An 18,744-nucleotide genomic window follows, 5' to 3' on the forward strand; every position below is an offset into this window, starting at 1 on the left:
GCTCTCTCTAAAATAAATAAATCCATCTTAAAACAAAAATGAAAACAAAAAAAGATGATAAGATGACAGGAATGCTATCTATTCTATTCTCCAAGTAGTCCTAGATCCCAAAAACAATGCCTGGTTTGTCTGATCCTTCATAGCTGCTCTCCAAACATATTTTTTAAATTAATGATGGTATGAGCAATCTTCTCCTGTTCCTCTGTCATACTGGCTGCCCTATGGATGGACATGGTGAGAGGATGGTTTGTCTTACGGTATCCTCCTGAAAGTATCCTCCCGGAGAGTAGTTCAAACTGGGACCCTGACACCTATGTTAAAGGATTCTGTGTATTGATAAAATGCTCCAAAGAGTATTCTAGACAGGAGATCTGGCCTCATCTTCAAAGTTATCTCAGGAAACCCAAGGGGAATATTCTTGCATCTGTAGCTGACACTATAGAACAAAGTGTGGTCCATCGGTTATATGAATGAAAGCACATGTAAGGAAGTTGACTCTGAGAGAATACTGTTGAAAAGAAAATAAATGTTATGAAATATCAGCCTACACCTATCCCATAGGGAGCCCTAAATGCCTGGCAATACCGCATGATCAGAAGATGCAAGCTTGCCTCTTTATTTAGGTCTGAGAGAATCAGGTCTCTTCCAAAAGCCATCAGAGCCTTGCCTTCAGATGAATGGGTCTAGAAGTCCTAGAAAATTTCTGGAAGGATGATAAAAAGTTACCATCAAACCATCACAAGAAGTCTTTTCGAGAACTGTTGTGAATTTCTAAGATTTTGGCTCAATATCTGTCTTATGTATTAAAGTTCACCTTCTTACTGAGCCCCACACCAGCCCTGACTGCAGACTTGGCCAGGCCCCCTGCCTACTCACCCAACATCATGAGTTGAGCTTTCACCTCATCTAGATCTCTGGCTTTCTGATCCTCCCTGTCACCTAAAACTTGCCCACCCCTCATCCTATCTTGATCTCACTCTGCTTTCCACAGAGTAATTAATACATTGGCTAATTGGTAAGTTCAGTTAATTTATCAATCTCCTGCTTGAGTCCCTGTTGGGATTCTGTGACTCTGTGTCTTTAATCTTATTGGAAAACAGCCATGCCCCAGATTTTACCCTCTCTTCTTCCCAGGTCATTTAAAAAAAAGCAAGGGTAGGGTGGGGTCATTCCAGAAAGAAGTGGGTAAAAAAGCAACTCTCAATCTTTACCCTCTTGGTATCAGCTTTGAGACACCTGCCAAGTACAATCTATGCTAAGGTTCAAAGAAAAGGCAGGTAACTTTGAAGATTTTATTTCACAGGGACAAAAGATAAAAGTCTCTGTCAAGTTGTCATTAGATGCTTAATGCTACTCATGGTGGGGTGCTGGAGCTCCCCTCCTCCTCTATAGACCTCTAGCAGATTACATTTCAGAGCCTTAATTTGAGGAAGGATTTATAGCTGTGAAGAGGTATAATATCATTTTGATTTGGGTTGTACAAGGCTGAGGAAGCCAGATTACATTTGTATGAAACTGTATCAGAAGATATAACTAAAGCTACCAAAATCAAATAAAGGGAAAATTTTCCAGGGAGCCCAAAAAATAGAGGCCTTGCCTTTCCAACACCCCTATACTGTTTCAGTATTATTCTGATTTATACCAAGAGGATCCAAGCAGAAACACAGAAAGTTAAAAAGGAAAAGAAGAGAAGAGAAGATGGCAAAATGCTTATGCTCACCTGATCTGTCCATTGACCAATTTGTCATAAACCTAACCTAGAGATTAGGTTCCCTGGATAAAGAAAAAAAATTAATTAACTCTTAGAGAAGTGTAGAAATTAGTATGGGGGAACAACTTATGAATAATGCCCTGCTTTCTTCTCCTGAGGCACTGTCTAATTCAGAGTCTCAGAGAAATCCATCAAATAGTCTCTGAAGTTTCACGGGGCCTCAGCCGACCCACCATAGCCAGATGCCACCACATGCGTGTGTCACACAGCAGCCCCCAGATAATGACTTACACAGAGAGGGAGCCTTCCTTTCCAAATAATCTTAAAACTATTTTAGAACATGAGTCTCCTCATTTGCATAGCAAACAATAAATCACATTGTATCCTGCAAATACCCAGTCTTCTCTGCAAGGAAGCATGGAAAACTATTAGCTATTGCTGGAATCGTTTGTACTACACAGCTCCACAGCCCTGGGCAGATCACCAGCATCTTCTAGCAGGATTTAGAGATGTGTAGACAAAATACCACAGGTAGAACTTCTAAAATTGAAATTATTCTGTCAAAGCCTCTAGATTCAACCAGTGTTGTTCATGGTTGGAGAGAATTGAGGAAAGCAGAGCTGCTTCTTATCATCAAAGAACTGTTAACTTCTCAAAATGAGGGAAAATCATGCTGACAGCCAGAAACATGTTCAGAGACTACCTAATTCTCAAACTGTTGGTTCCTCTAAGACTGGTTAGTAGCCACAGAAAATGATGCATGAGGATGATTTCTCTGATTTCTACCAGGAGTTCTGACCTCTCAAACACTACAGAAGATGGAAATATCATTTTTCCACAGGAGCTACCTTCAGCACACATTTTTTTGCACCTGCACATCTCCTCAGACAAACAGAACAGAACAACTGTCTTAGCTCCAAAGTTAAAGTTGCATTGGACCCATTACCAGAAGCCTCAAAGTCTTTTGTTTTGGTATGCACAGATGTCTTGATTAACCTGAATATAGAAGAGATGTTGTCAGAAGGCACTCTTCTCCAAATGTGGAACTAAAACATGGTTTCCTCAGGGTCAAAAAGAAGTGATAAAGGCATGAAATTTAGGCCAGATCTGGAAATTAATAAAATAAAATTATATTATATTATACTATACATATAGATTACATATATACTACATTAATATAATAAAAATACATCCAAAATCCCTCAGATTGCTCAGAAGGACCCCCAGGGATAATTTATATTTATTCATATATTACTTTATAAAATTTATAGCATATCTATAATAAGCTAATATGAATACTTGTAAAGACACTTGTTAATATCTTTATCTTATTCTCGAATCATAAACAAACCTCAAGATAAATGAACCTTGTTTCTAAGATTCAGTGTCATCTAGGAAAAAGGTAAAAAGCAAAGTTTTTTTTCTTTTAGGAGTTCACTGGTTCCCTCACCATCTTCTCAGATAACATAAGTTCCTTCTAGACTCTGAGAAAGCAAAGAACCGTAGCTTCTATAACCTTGGAACACTAAGCAAGTTATCAATAACAGAACCTTAAAATTTGACCTGGAACTCTCTGAGAAGTGGATGCCCTGCAAGCAGAAAATAATACAAGAAAGAGGAAGTGGGCAAGAAGACCTCGCCATGCTGCTGACATTTTAGTTCTCCGAGCTTTCGTTTCCTTCTCTGGAAAATGGCAAGTGTAGTTTAAGACAAGCCTAAAACGAAAGTTAAGCTCTCTCATTAAAAAAATGAAAATAAAATGACCTTTAGCTCATAGGAAGAAAATGCACTCAAAATATCCTCATAGACAGTTTATTAACCTGCACCAAGAAGGCACGGTTAGTATGCATGGTGGTTAGGAACATGGTTAGGAACGTATGGTAGGTATAGTGGTAGTATGTATGATGGTTAGAAACAGCGTAGTACATATGAGGTCTGAATCATGTGCCCCATACTGATCACATCATTGACTAGCTGCATAATCTTAGGGAAATTACTTAGCCTCTCTGGGTCTCAGTTTTTCTATCTGTATCAGAAAAATAAAATAGTCACAGGACTATTGCAAGGATTACATCTAATAATGCACATAAAGCTGCCCGCATAATGCCTAGCCCCACAATAGGCACAACAACAAACATGAGTTGCCATCAGAAATGCAATTACTAGTCATTCTATTTAAGTATAAAAAAGTAAAATTTACATACTCGTGACACTCTTTATCTGGGAAAGGATAAAATCAAGGGTCAAAATGGAATTATAAGAAAGATCGCATTACATGATGTCCTTCAGATTAATCAAAGTTGCCAAACAAAGCAATTCAAATTCAGAAAAATCTTTTGAGCTATTTTACAGTACTTATGTCTGCCCTCACTTGGGGAAGGGAAATGCACGTTCCTCACATTCTGGAAAGCTATTCAGAAATGTTAGCTGACCCCTGACAAACCTTCAGCTTCCCCAGGAACACAGTGAGGCAGCGTAATTTGAGCAAGCCAGCGGAGAGCATTAGCCCACATCCAAGCGCTGTGCAGTCTCCATCTGTGTGATTTCACCACAAACCACAGCTTGCCTCTGTGGACACTGAGCCCAGCTGCCAGGGAAAGGTTTCAGACCCAGAGTGGTGCCCCAGCAATTTCCAGTTCAGTGGGAAGCTGGGAAACGCCTGGTCTCACAGCACATGACTTCCTCATATTTCATCACTTTCCAGGCTTTAAACAATTTTAACCTTCCCTCTGGGTGGACAGAGAATGCTGTGCCTCTAAGTAGAAACACCAGACTTAGGGTAGCATGAGCAGATCTTGCATCCTTCAGTAGGCATCCCTCCAGTGGGCATCCAATTAGTGCTATGACATTGGCTGAGTCCTAACTTCTCTGAGCTTTGCTTTCCCCATTTGTAAAATGGGCAAAAGCTGACTTTGGGGGCTGTGGGGAGATGTATACCTTCTGCACAAATGTGTAGATACTGTTGCTAATTTTTTAAGGTCCCACTCATTTTCTGCTCTGAACTGAAAGAGGTTGTCAATCTACTCTCACACCCCTCTCTAAAAACAAAACACAAAACACAAAACAAAACACACAGAGAACAAGGTTTCCAAAAGCTAACAAACTTGAGAAGAAGAAGAAAGAAAACTCCCTGCCACATAAATTGGCCAGGGCCAAGGCGACAAGCAGCTTGGGCAAAGCAGCCGGTGTCTACAATTTATTCTTTAATAACTTCTACTGTAATATTTCTGGGGCACATCAAAGGACAATATCAACCCGATGTTGGTAATCCCTCTCACATATAAAAACTTTCATTACAGAGTGTTAAAGGCATCACTCTGTCTGAGAAATGGGAATCAATAGGAGTTGGCTGCTTTTTTTCCTTCCTAACCCAGGGAAACGGCACCAGCTTTTTCTCCATAGTGAGGCCACGCTGTGTGGTCAGAGTTTCCTCTAATGGCTGCAGATGAGCAACAAGATGAAACATCTCTGTGATAAAGAAAAAAGGGGAAAAGAATTTCAGGAGAACACATCTCTGTGCCAGAAACCTAGAGCGGTCCAACATAATTAGCCCTAAGTGGGGCCTGTAAACATTGGCTTTGATGTTATGCTTAAAAGTCACTGGGACTCATTCTAACTTGGTCACTTTTGTGCCCACAAAATCAAATGTAAAAGATTTTAATTTTAAAGAATTTTTTTAATGAGCACCCGAATGGCAGGACAATTTTGGGATATTGCAGCAGATCTTAGTAATACAAACTGAAAGAGTAGTTAGCAGATAGCCATTAATTTTCCCCGACTATCTATAATGTGATGTATTAGAGTCAGAAATACAAAATTCCTTACAAATCTTTTTAAATCATCCTAACTATAGCATTCCTTTCCTTTAAAGCATCATTCTAGATTCTTTAAAGAGCCAGAATCACCATGTATTTTTCCTTCATTATGAACATATAAAGGTCAAAGGCTACTCATAGCATGTCCCTAGTCAAGGTCATCAAACAAACCATATCTTGCCAAAGCCAGTGGCCAATTACAGGTCTCCCTTCATGTAACCACTTAGCAGCATTTAATATTGACCACCCCCTCCTTTTATATACAATCACCTCTACAACTACTCATTCTCTCCACTGCTACCTTGCTCTATCTATCTTCTTTATGGTTTTATCAGGATTTGAAACCATCTCACTTATTATTGTGTATGTTGGTTAGCTGACTTCATCCCTTTTGCCTAAAAAAGAACTTTTTGGCACATCACAGACACACCATAAATATGTTATCTGACTGACACTTGGCCTTTTCTTATAACAGATAAAAGACTAAAGCACAGAGTAACCCAACATACCTAAGATTGCACAGTGATTGGCCCAGGCAGGATTTGAATTCAAGGTCTTGTAACATGAAACCCACACTTACCAAACCGTTATATCATGGAAAGGCAGTCTCAGGGTAAATGTCCAGGAGAGGTGGGTTAGTAAACTTTTAGGGGACAGATTGCAAATACTTTTGGCTTTTGTCCTAGAACCCTGTACAGGATCAGCTAAGATTTGTGGAATGAATGAATTTCACCTCTGTCCACAGCTCTCTCAACAGCAAGACCTTTGAAGGTAAAGACCAGATGTGGTAAAGACCAGCTCAAACACCTCACTGGCCACAGTGGGGAGTTAAATTAAGTCCTACAAATTGGTCTATTTACAAAGAGGAGAGAGAAGTATGGACAATTTCAATTCAGTCAGAAAAGAAGTAAAGGACCAGGAATGACCAGAAGTTGAAAAATCAATGTTCTTCCTTTTCCAATCCAAGTAAGGGCTCTCTCCATATGGAGAAAGTAAGCATTGCCCTAAGTATGAGGGGAGGGAGAGAACTATTCTCACCTTGTTGGCTTCCTACACTCCTACCCTACTGAGACAGCCTTTTGGCTACTGCACAAAGAGCCAAAAGGGACTCCTTCACAGCATGAGAATACTTTTAGCTATAGACCAGGAGGAGGTTTTCTCTTGGTCTTTTATTCAGTCATTCACAGAAGAGGACATCCTGTGACCTCATTTTCACTCTGAAGTAAGAGAGAGAGCAAAGTGGCTTCCAGCCTCCAGATTCTATAGAAACTGCCCCCCTTTGATGGCTCCTTTCCACTCCTCTGATGCAAATCATGGGGGAAGAGCTCGTTTCCACTTCCAGGGTGGGTGGATTTCCTTGGGAATCAGGTATTTCCTAGGAATCCAGACAGTACCAGTGGAAGGAGAACAGAAGGAAGGCCCCATTTCAATCCTCTGAGTCATTGCAAAGGACTTCTTTATTAAAAGTAATACTCATCAAGGGGAATACTCCCTGCTCAGGGAGAAAATGTAGTGGCTCAGCAATATGAGTGGGACATGTAAATAGAAGACTTTCAATATGGCTATTTTGATAGCACCCTGGTGAAGCAGTCATTGTGATAGTGGCATAAAACTACTTGCAATTTTGGTTCATAACCTGGAGAAATACCTAAATGAATAATTTTGGATCAGTAACAATAATTTTTGCTTGCCAGTTTCCTTGTTTTTTGTCTTTCTCCTTGAAGACAAAGACTATCCCTATCTCAATTATCATTGCATCCTTACTGCCCAGCATGGTACCTCACATGTAATTACTGGAAAAAAAAAAAAAAAAAGACTACTACCATTAGGATGACTCCTCCTCCTACCATCATTACTACTATTGTCTATGCCCAGTGCTTACAGAAAGTAGGTGTGTAATAATTCGTTGAAAAAATGAACTGTACCATCACTACTACCATTTAGCTACATCATTACTACTACTACTACCACCACCACCACCACCAAGTAATCCTGTTGGCTCTCCATCAAAAAGCCAATGGCAAGGATTATGCCTGGATTATTTCAATTATCATCCCCATTTTACACATAAGACCATACATAGAGAATTACCCTAAGAAGACCATGCAGTATGTGGTAGAACTGGAATAATAGTGTTATTATTACACTTGGCCAAAAAAAAACTAGGAGAAAGGAGAAAAGGTTAAGGGTTAAGGATAGGATTGTACTTAGTGCCTCTATTTTGGTCTCGGGCACTCAAGCAATTTTTTTTTTCACTGAAAGGAACCAGGGATCCTTGAAGAAATGACAGATTATAGATCTGACACAGGAAATGGACAGAATGAATGAGAAAAGCTTGTCATAGGAAGCTATCAAAGCCTACCAAAGTCATGTCAGAAGGACTTGGAGCCAACTTGAAAGGGGTTCCCACTGGCCAAAGATGAACCAATTTCAACATCAAAAACAATTTTGAATGTGGTAGAATGAAACAGATCTCATGCATAAAAAAATCCATGAGTTCCATAACAGTATTTTTTAAAAAAATCATTGGTCACCTTTAGGAGTTGTTAGGGTAACAAATCATAATTCAGAAGACATATAACTAAGGAAAAGAATTAAGCATTTACTCTTTCTGTGTGGACTGCATTTCAAGAGACCCAAATAGGAACTGAAAGTTCCATATGGAGGAATCACATCTAGTAAGAGCATGAGGAATGGCAGCATTAGAAAAGCACCATCTGCAGCTCTTAATGAAATAATGGTTCTAGGCAACCATCATCTATGGCTCCTAAAACAGAAGTTTAAAGCTTGACAGGGAACTTGATATTGAAGGGATCAGACTGACAACACCTGAATCTAGGGGTCAGTTGTAACCTAACTTAAAAGTGCGATGACCAGACACTACATCAGTGGTTCCCAAACTTTGCTGCACATTGGCATCAGGCAATGAGGCAGGCACAGCTCTTAAAAATCTCCATGCTCAGGTCACAATCCATAGCAATTAAATCATAATGTCTGGGATAGTAATCAAGCATCAGTAGGGTTTTTTTTTTTTTTTAATTTGTTTTCCCACTTTTTAAAAGATTTATCAGATGATTCCAGTGTAAAGCAAAGTTTGGGAACCCACTGAATTTTACGGCTAATGGTGTGATGCAATGGGAGATACACAATGCCCCCTGCAATATGTTACTTCCTAACAACACCTAAGTCTAACTAAAAACCTACTAGAAATATGAAGAATAAAGAAACATTCAAACAATGATACTACAAGGGAAGAATTAGCAACAAAATATAGAGTTTGGAGAATCCAATGGAGAAAAAAGTCCTTTTTTTTCTTCAATAAATGGCATCTTTAAAAATGGTGGTGGGGCGGGGATCCCTGGGTGGCTCAGTGGTTTAGCACCTGCCTTCAGGCCAGGGCGTGATCCTGGAGTCCCGGGATCAAGTCCCACGTTGGGCTCCCGGCATGGAGCCTGCTTCTCCCTCTGCCTGTGTCTCTGCTCCTCTCTCCCCTCTCTCTGTGTATCTCATGAATAAATAAATAAAATCTTTAAAAAAAAATAAAAATGGTTGTGGGAAATGCCTTTCTTAAAATATAGCTGGAAGAGCTATGCTTCTGTCTATGAAGGAGTAACTTGTATTAGAGGAACCCTGCAAAAGAAAATAGTTATCCTGATGCATAGAATAAAAAATAAGACCAACTGTTTGAAAACACCACAGAACCACGAGGGCAACCAGGATTTAAGCAGAAATTGAAAGCTCATTTAAGTCAGCCCTATAGTTACAGCAGCTTTTTGCCCAAAGGGCAACTGTTAATTTGCATTGTGGGGATAATCACCAGTAGAAAGTAGCAATCCATAGTTTGCAGCAACTTCTCTGTGTTGAAGAGGTAAAACTGGAAATTAAGGGCTAGAGAAGCAGCAGCAGCTAGGACTTGAGGAGCTAAGATTTCTGAGAAAAGGGACCTAAGAGAAGTGACCTCAACATTCCCAATTCAATTTCCCCTCTAGAAGTTTGCAAATTCCTAAACTACAAATGTGTGGAATGGGGGCGGGGGGGGGGGGCGGGGGAGGCGGCAAAAAAGCTAAGCAGAAATCAATTGCTAAGAGACTGAACAGCTAAAATTTTGGCAGTCCAGTAATGATTGAAAGACAAATGCTGGAATTTAGAACTTGCTAAGGACAAAGAGCCACAGTAAACATCCCAGACATTCAGCTGAGAAACTCTGAAGGCTTGAGTTGTTAGAAAGAATGGGAAATAAGCCAGACCCAACTTTGAAAAATCTCATTTCTTGATTAGATCAATGTGACCTGTTCGTACTGTATCCACCTGCCAGAATATTAACATCTCTCTGGAAGAAGATAATAAAATCTACATGAAAGGAAATGCTAAGAGAAACTAGAGGGAGTTATTTAAGCAGAAGAAAACATTCCCAGATGAAAGCACAGAATGCAGAATGCAGTGAAGAGTACCAGATTGGGGTAAATACGTGGGTAAATCTTGAATAAATAAGAATGTTTAAGAATGTCTTGGTGTGGGATTGAATTACATGGTGACAATGATATAGAAGAGGAGACAGTATAAGTGGCAAATAGATGCATTATAGGTTTCCTAAAACGAAAATAAAAAAGAGACAGATTGTCAGACTGGATTAATAACACAAAACATAAAAGAAAAATCTTAAATAAAGATCAGAAAGTCAAACTGTCTTTTATTTACAGATGGCATGATCATGTATGTAGAAAACCTTAAAAACCTGCAAAAAAATAACTGAACTAATAAGTGAATTTTGCAGGTCAAAGGATATGAAAGCAACATACAAAAATCAATACTATTCCTAACACAATCAATGAAAAATTGGAAAATAAAACTAAAAGTACAATTTCATTTACATGTCACCCCAAAACACGAAATACATGCAAGACCTTTGTACTAAAACCTAAAAAACACTGTAAAAATAAATGAGGAAACTAAATAAATGGAAAGATACAGCATATTCCCAGATTCCATTGAAAGATTCAATATTGTCAAAATGGCATTTCTCTCAAAAATCAATCTAAAGATTCAATGCAATTCCAATGAAAATCACAAAAGGACTTTTTGTAGAAACTGACAAACTGATTATAATTTATATGAAATGCAAATGAATGAAAACAGAGCAAGGCAATTTTAATACAGAAGTACAAAATTGGAGAACTCAAACTACTTGGTTTTAAGACTGACTATAAAGCAACACTAATCAAAACCGTGTGTTATTAGTGAAAGAATAAATTAAACAAGGAAAACAGATGGAGAGTCCAGAAATAGACCTACACATAAATGGTCAATCAGCTTTTGACAAAGACGACAGGGCAATTCAATGATGAAATAGTCTTTTTGATTAACAGTACTAGAACAACTAGATATTCATATGGGGGGAAAGGCCAGAGGAAAGAACACTGACTCTTATATCATATACAAATATTACCTCAAAATATATCAGAAACGAAGTTTCTTGAAGAAATCATGGGGAGAAAAACCTTTGCAAACTTGAAGTAGAATAAGATTCCTTAGAAAGGATAAAAAAGCATAATAATCCAAAATTTTAAACTTCTGCATTTTAAAAGCCATTGTGCAGCAATAGAAGAACATATCTGCAACATACGTATCTGACAAAGGACTTGTATCTAAAATACATAAAGAACTCCTACAACTCATCAAGACAGGGAAAAAAAGCCAAAGACTTAAAAACACAACACACACAAAAAATTATACTGATGGCAAATAAGTACATGAAGAGGTGTTCAACATCATGAGTCATCAAAAATCACATATCAAAATCACAATGAGGGATCCCTGGTTGGCTCAGTGGTTGAGCATCTGCCTCAGGGTGTGATCTTGGGGTCCAGAGATGGGAGTTCTGCAAGAGGATCCCTGTAGGAGCCTGCTTTCTCCCTCTGCCCATATATCTGCCTCTCTCTCTGTGTCTGTCATGAATAAATAAGTAAAATATTTTTTAGAAAATGAGATACCAGTACATACCCATTACAACAACTAAAATTTAAAAGAGAGACCTTGCCAAATGTTGGCAAGAATGTAGATCTCATACACTGATAGTGTGAATGAAAAAGAAATGGCACATGGGGCACCTGGGTAGCTCAGCAGTTGAGCGTCTGCCTTTTGCTCAGGGTGTGACCCCGGTCCTGGGATCGAGTCCCACATCAGGCTCCCTGAGAGGAGTCTGTTTCTCCCTCTGTCTGTGTCTCTGCCTCTCTCTGTGTGTCTCTCATGAATGAATAAATAAAATTTAAAAAAAAGAAAAAGAAATGGAACTTTAGAAAACAGTTTGTTTAAAATTTTACACATATCCATAATATACAACTCAAATACATCACTCTAAGGTTTTTATTTATCCAAAGAAATGAAAATATGTCCTCATAATTATGTGTGCACATGCAGTTTTATTCAAAATAATACAAACCTGTGAACAACCCATAAGTAAACAGTAACAAATGAATGAAAGAATAAAACAAAATGTAAAATGCCCATATAATGGAAAAGTACTGAGCGATAAAAGGGAGTAAGCTACTAATACTTGCAATCACCTACATGACTCTCCAAACCATTATGCTCAATGAAGGAAACTAGACATAAAAGAGTACATGTTATATGATTTAATTTATTAAAGATTCTAGAAAATGAAAAATAATCTCCAGTGACAATAAACAAATCAGTGGTTGCCTGAGTGTTGGGACTGGTGGGAGGCAATGACTGAAATCTGACATGAGTAATAGGAATGCTCTCTACCTTGGGGGGGTGGCTCAGTCAGTTGGGCATCTGACTCTTGATTTTGGCTCAGGTCATGATCTCAGGGTTGTGTGACCAAGCCCACACTGGGCTCCATGCTGAGTGTGGAGTCCGCTTGGGATTCTCTCTCTGCCTCTCCCTCTACTCTTTCTCCCCTGTCCCTCTCTGAAGAAGAAGGAGGAGGAGGAGGAGAAGGAGGAGAAAGAAATGTTCTGTATCTTGATGGTGGTGATAGTTTCACAGGTGCATACTTCTTTTAAAAGCCCACTGAACTATATATTCTTTAAATGGGTACAGTTAATAATATACAAATTATATCTCAGTAAGTTGATTTTTAAAAGGCAGTTGAAGTTCCCCAAAAGTGGCCAGAACGAAAAGATGACATGTTGTAGGATTTAATTACATACTGTGAAAAAATGAGCACAACCAATCTATGATAATAGAACAATAGCTATCTTGGAGGGTAGGTGTACATGTAATGACTGGGAAGCTTCTGGGTGCTAGTGATATTCTGTATCTTTAAATAGTAGTTACATGAGCTCTTCATTTTTTAAGCATTCATTGAGCATTTAGTGTGTGCACTTCTGGTGTGTTTTTGCTGTTATTTTTTTAAAAATTAAGAGTAGGTGACTTTTAGAAATTAAAAGAAACTTGATGTAGCTACCAAATGCAATGTGAGAATACTGTATGGCTTTTGATTTTAAAAACTCAACTGAAAAGAATTTTGAGGAAATGGAGGAAAACTGAACATGGACTATTAGATATTAAAGAATTATTTTTCACTTCATTGCATATGTGCTATAGGTACTTTTAAAATCCTTACCTGTTAAAGAAACATAAAAATGTATTTACAGGTGAAATGATATGATGAGCAAGATAAACTACAAAATATTACATAAAATATGTGCATGTGTGCTAGATGATGGGATGTTGATCATCATGGAAGCTAGATAATAGGCTCATGGGATGGTTCATGGGTCAGAGAGGGTATTGTGCCTGAGACCAAAATCTTCTTCTTTGTATTCTGAAGGCAAAATATTTACAATATCAAAATGCCCTGTTTCAGAACACACATGGCAAAAAATTTCTCAGGGGCCCAGAAACATGACAAGCAGAATAAAATGAAATTTATAAGAGTCCAATTAGGTCCTGAATGACAGCCAGGCAGATAAAAGATGACAAACAGTGCCCTTCCTTCCTCCAGATACTGATCTATTTTGATTCTGAAGTGAGGAAAGTGAGTGCATATTATCCAGGGGTTTTCACCATTGTTCTTCTGGTCCCTGGTTATCTAACTCTGAAGGCTCCCCAGATATTGGAAAGGGGAGAATATAATAGGTAGCCAATAAACAGATTATGATGGTATCAGTTGGAATCCCAACAAAAGGCCACAATCATCTACAACTTTGAAGAGAATTAAATGAAGAAACTACTTTCAGAGGTGCAGAGAGTGCCACAAGTTAAGGATTCTGAGATCCCAGGGACCAGCTATAGCAGGATGCCTCTACCACCTGGGCCAAAAAGAGAAAAGAGAGAAACTACATAAGCAAATCCTGATGAGGACCATCACCATGAGATAGATCCATGCTGGGACACAGACCTCAACACCTTCTCATCTCTCTCCTCCTATTACCTCATGTCTCTCCAGGATCTCCATTAACTGAATTGAACTGGAAGCAAGAGTCCTAGAAATCCAGGTGATACAGGTTAAGACTTCTGGGAAGGCCTCTCACCCAGGCAGGGCAGAGAAGGTTGTCCAGTAGACTACAGAGATGGAGTGGAGAATAACCAGCATACTCCCTCAAGGGAGAATCTACACCACACTGGAATATATAGGGTCTTAAAATCTGCAAATAGAACTAATAGCTATTCGGTAAAATCTCGAATTCAGTTAGACCTGTGGTTTCACAACAATGAGTGATCAAAGACTTTTCACAATATAATACACAGAGCATGGGTTAAGGAGCTACTCCTACTAAGAACTGGACTTACAAAATTAAACAAATATCCTTCTCTATTAAACATTTCTGAACTAAATGTACAGAAAAGTACAGAACGTGGATTGCATTTTCAATGGAGATTTAACCATTTCTCTACTAAAGAGAAGAATTCAGAGCAAAGTTACCACAAGTAGAAATGCAACCCCAAGTCCAGACAGGGAGCATCACCTTGTCCTAGCCCATTAGGCTCTTATGGACTGGCCTTTCCTTGCCTTCCCTTGGGTATCCCCCACCTCTCTCTCTGGGGGCGTGGGAGCCTGTCATAGTTGGTGATGCCAAGTCTGCTTCCTCCCACTGTGGGCTTTGCATCTGCTGCTTCCTCTGCCTTCAGTGTGCTTTCCTCCCTTCTCCTCTTATTAACTCCTTCCTCAGCTCAATTGTCACTTCCCATGGGAAGCTTTCCCAACTTCCATAGCACCTAGATCCTCTCCTCCATGGAATCACTTCCACATACTTTGGTATGACTGCTTGTTAGCCTTTTACCCCACTGAGTTCTAGCTCCACATGGCAAGGACCATGTGTACTTTATATGTCATGATATTTCCAGGGACTCATGTACTCTTTGGTTCATAGGAGGCACACAGTCATTGTTGAATAAATAAGTGCTAGGTATAAGAGAACATTTTTTTTTTTCATTCAAGGGACATTCTGAGCTTTTAAATTGTTTTCTTTTAATATACAACACAATTTTGTGGAGTTCCCCACCCCCCGCCCCCGAATTACATTCCTGGGAACTCTGAATTATCTGATGGTTTCTTATATTCCTAATAATAAAATGACCTTTTAAATTTTTTTAAAGATTTTATTTATGTATTTATTTTAGAAAGAGAAAGAAAGAGCCTGGAAGGAGCAGGAGTGGGGGAGGATCTCAAGCAGACTTCATCCTAAGCACAAAGCCATTCTCAAGGCTCAGTCTTAGGACTGAGCTCAATCATGACATGGGCTGAAACCAAGAGTTCACTGCCTAACTGACTGCACCACCCAGGTACCCCCTAGGAAAATGATTTTATGAGGGTTTTTTAAAACAATGTACAAATTATGCTTAGGATTCATACATATCCAACTTAATCTCATAGTCCATGTTTTGTACAATTGCTGCTCTAAGACATTACTTGTAGGCATTCCCAGCAAGAAAGATTTAACCACCTATTCTGGATTCCATTTAAAATGCAAGAAGGTAACCACATAATTCTTTAGGGGTTTTAAGTAAGGGTTCAAACCCAAAGGACTTCAGAAAGATCTCAATTATCTAGAAAGATGGACTGTATTCTTAACTGGTATTACTTGCAGGCACTCAAGAAGCATTTGGTGAATGGGAGAAAACACTTGTTGAACACTTAGAATATAGCAGCTGTTGGGCAAGGAGCTTTCATAGTAACAAGAACAATCACCAAAATATAGTGGGAATTTTGCTAATACACAAACTTATACATTGTCTCGTGATCCTCCTAATAATCTAATGAGATGAGTTATTCTGCCCAGATACAGAGAGATTAAGTACTTTTTTGATGGCTACCCAGCCAGAGCAAGGATTCACTTCCAAGCTTTTAATAGTTTCCCCCTTGCTCCTCCTCATCTACCTCATTCAATCCTGACAATCCAAGAAGCAGGAAGATGGTGTTCAAAATTTTTAAAAATAAAACCTTACAATAAATGAAATGTTAAGTAGAGTCCAAGTAGGTAGAAAGAAGAGGAGCTGCTTTGAGCTTAAGAGGGGGTAAAGAATGATGAATCCCATCAAAGCACCCCAACTTCTAGTGTTGTACCTAAAGAAGTTCCAGCCATCTCTGCAGCAAAATTTGGAAAATGCTGTTATAAATTAAGAGACTGGAGTTGAAGTACCAAGAAATATTCCTAAGTTTAATCATCTAATAAATGACAGAGCAGTAATTTAAACCTTATTAGGATGATTCCAGTGTTCACTCATATACATGGATAGATGAATATTGTCAGAATAGTTACTTCTGAAAACATCAAAACTAACCCAAAATTCTCATTGTAATTAAGCCATTTCCAATGCAAGGAAAGATTTAGAAGTTCACACAGTAAGTATTCCAAGTTACCCAAAATAAAATACACCATAAGACACTATTTATTTATTAAATAAACACTGAAGTACATCCTGACTGTACAAAGGTAAATCCTAGATCTGGGATCACACATGCAAAAAGGCATTTTAATAAAACTAAGTCACTTGCATGGTTATGTCCACGCATATGCTGTGAATATAAAGCCTTACAGACAGAATTTTAGATATACCCATATTTTCCTCAGCCACAAAATCAACAACGACCACCTTAGTTCTTCAGCATCTTCATTCTATTATACTCATTTCATACATCAGTGGTAATAGTACCTGCAATAAGTCATCCAAACTGTATAGAACAAATTGACTGACAGAATGTACTTCCTTCCTCTGTGTATACTCCTTACTATTTATCATGAGAATCATCTGTTATCTTTAAGATTTAGAATCTATATTCTGTTGAGGGTATCTTTCAAATTTGGAACAATCCCCAGGGTTCTAAAAGGTATGTTTCTAAAGCATAGCCCTCACCGAAGCAACGCTCTATGGTCAAACATGTTTGGACAATGCCACACACTCTATACCCACTTTGGAAATTTACAATATACAGTAAGGAGTTTAAGAAGATCACACGGCAAGTAAGACTGGATAAATGGACATGAATTTCCAAAACATATTTCACTAAGAACCAGTTTTATTCCAAATAATTCCTCTTACTATCCTGGGGATCACATTTTAGGAAATGCTATACTGGAGGAAAGATGTTCTAGGATACATAGGTTTGGGAGATTGAAAAAATAAAACTTAACTACTTTCTCTCTCTGACAATTTCATTGTATCCAGTTCTCTTTTCTTCATAGCTGTCTGCTCCACTCTAATGTTTTTGTTTCCTGACTACTTTAAACCTTAAAATGGGAGAAAATAGTGAGGGGGGAAAAATGAGAAAAATAATTTTTTAATAACTTGACAGTCTGAAATACTGACATTTTGAAATAAATTGATCAATGTTAGTTCCAAAGGAAAACTATTTTTACTGAAAAATGATTTGATTAGTCCAAATACTAACCTTTATTAATATACATTAAATATATGGATATGTACTCAAGAGTTACATATAAATATATTATTTATATTCAGAAATGAACATACAGATACATCTTTATGAAACAAGTACACTGAACAAGCATAATTCATATCATAAAACATTTTTATTTTTCTTCTCTACTATCCCTGTAAACTTGATTAGATATTAATGATCTTCCTCTGCCCTTGGATAGAAAACTCTAGCAGACCCTGAGTTTGCTTTTCACAGGTAAATAGTTCTAGAATCACCTCAAGTTGTAAACAGAAATGCCACAACATGTGCTAAGTAAACATCTGTCCTTGCCTTTGTGTTGACTCTCTCCCGGGGCCCTGCTTCAGCCTGGAAACCTATAATGGGGTGATGGCTATGGTGATTTTCTCCTCCCCCATCTGCCCCTGCTGTTCCCTAACCCTACTAGCTAATGTATGGATTCTCCCAAGTCTTAATTTCCAAGAAGAAATTAAGAGATAGGAGAGCTCTTCCTTGTGCTGGTTCTGTTATAAGTTGGCTCTGCTCTCTCTGGGCTTATAGTGCATGGGTACATATTAGGAGTTGTCTGTATGGGGCACCTAGGAGGCTCAGTTGGTTGAACACCCCACTCTTGATTTCAGCTCAGGTCATGATTTCAGGGTGTGAGATGGAGCACTGCATGAAGCTCCTTAAGATTCTCTCTCTCTCCCTCTCCCCTGCCTCCTCCATCTTTAAAACAACAACAACAAAAGGAATTGTCAAAAAAAATAAAAAAAATAAAAATAAAAATTTAAAAAAAAAAAAAAAAAGGAATTGTCTATATATCTGGCAAATTGTTAGAGCTGATGCTGAGCTTTCTTGGGGAGTTTTCATAGACTATGCAGAGGTTCCCTGTAGCGTCCTTATTTTAGACTGAGACTCTTCCCTGGGTTGTTCCTTGTGTACCTCTCCTTGAGCCCCAAGCATCAAGCAATCTGCCTTGGACCTCATATGTTGTAGTCCCTTACTCCCTTCAATTACCAGACTTGACTAGATTCAAAACAACTCCTCATTGGCTCTGTCTTCTGTAGCCTAGATCTGGTCCCTTGAAAATACCTGCATATCTCATGCTCTGACAAAGACTGGAATAGCAGGCCAATTCTCAAGCACCAGCACACCCATCCTCCCACCCACATAGTTGACCAGCCTATCTTTGCTTTCTCTTCTAGATCTCCTAGGTTGAGTCAGACACTGATGCATGGGCTGCTCTAAATTCCTCAGACCTGATGCAGACATCAGGACTCTGGGTTCTCCAACTGCAAGAAACACAATCCAGAGCTCTCTAATTAGTCCTTTTGATAATACCTCTCTGGGTTTGGAGTTACAAAATAGTA

The 18,744-nt window shown here is 38.6% G+C and overlaps 1 protein-coding gene across 7 annotated transcripts in view; it reads right to left on the reverse strand.

Moving 5' to 3' along the window:
* The window catches only part of FHIT (fragile histidine triad diadenosine triphosphatase), a 1,370,758-nt gene that overhangs the window by 828,453 nt on the left and 523,561 nt on the right, over positions 1-18,744 (reverse strand). The window contains exon 4 of one of the 7 annotated variants that reach the window (XM_041762985.1): positions 2,708-2,818. The exons of the other annotated variants lie outside the window; for them this stretch is intronic. The gene's annotated coding sequence lies outside the window, so the exon portion shown is untranslated. The remainder of the gene's footprint in view (positions 1-2,707; positions 2,819-18,744) is intronic. 7 annotated transcript variants of the gene reach the window in all.

Source organism: Vulpes lagopus, chromosome 7, assembly GCF_018345385.1.
Source record: "Vulpes lagopus strain Blue_001 chromosome 7, ASM1834538v1, whole genome shotgun sequence".
In the NCBI taxonomy this organism is placed as follows: domain Eukaryota; kingdom Metazoa; phylum Chordata; class Mammalia; order Carnivora; family Canidae; genus Vulpes; species Vulpes lagopus.